We start from the raw sequence: 1,113 nt of genomic DNA on the forward strand, positions 1-1,113 counted from the left end.
AGAGAGAGAGAGAGAGAGAGAGAGAGAGAGAAAGGGAGAAAACAGAGAGAAAGGGAGAAAACAAGAGAGAGAGAGGGGGATGGGGAGGAGGAGGAGGAGGAGAGGGGGGAGGAGGAGAAGGAGGAGGAGGAGGAGGATAGGGCAAAGGGAAGGGGGAAGAAGAAAGCATACCCGGACTAGTCAACATTCTTTAAATCATAAGGGGTTATGACTGATGCGTTTAAATTAAATTGTAACACTATTGTTGCCAGACGCCTTTGGCTCTAACGTAGTCGAATTTATCTTAAGTATCAAATTTCCAGGGGAATTCCTTTTTTCGGGTAGGTGCGACCAGGGGGTTATGCTGGTCTTCTGCTCCTTTTAATAAAATAGTTTTTGAAAAGTTGGGTGTTTCTGCGAACCTAGCAATTTTTGTTTCTGAAAATGAGAGTCAAAACATATCAGGGATTGTCGAATCGCTACCTCAGAATTGCCAAGTACTGACATTTGTGGTCGTTTTTGTTTTTGTTTGTTTTTGTTTTTGTTTTTGTTTTGTTCTTGACCGTTGGAATTGCAAAAGGCCATGCAGACAGAAATCAAGTGATCTCTATACTCTATCAAAATCGTAATACTATTCAGAATCGTTATCAAGATATTCAAAGAGCTGCATTCAAAAAAGCTTGACATGTTGTGAATCTCAAATTTTTTAAACTTCAAATTTCTCAAAACTAGATATTGAGCAGAGAGAACTTTGTGATTCTGAGGTATCGAAATGTGTTCGACACGTCCATTATGAGCGTGAACCCTATAGCGAAACTTGAGTCGATAGTGCCGTAAAACACCTACTCAATCAAGCAATGTATAGCGAAACATTAAAGAGATGTTATCAAGTGGGGAATGACAAATTATACGAGCTATCCGAGATTTCGAGTTTTCCATGTTCGCGTGTCTGTGGCTGAATATTCTGTTAAAAAAAGGTATAGTTGTCTGGTACCTGGCTGTTATACATGTCGCCGGTGTCGGTGAGCTGACGGGGCTGAGGGACGCACGTAATGGTCGTAATCCGGAATTGCTGCGCAAACACACACACACACACACACACACACACACACACACACACACACACACACACAT

Source organism: Aplysia californica, unplaced genomic scaffold (genome assembly GCF_000002075.1).
Source record: "Aplysia californica isolate F4 #8 unplaced genomic scaffold, AplCal3.0 scaffold00101, whole genome shotgun sequence".
Taxonomy (NCBI): Eukaryota; Metazoa; Mollusca; class Gastropoda; order Aplysiida; family Aplysiidae; genus Aplysia; species Aplysia californica.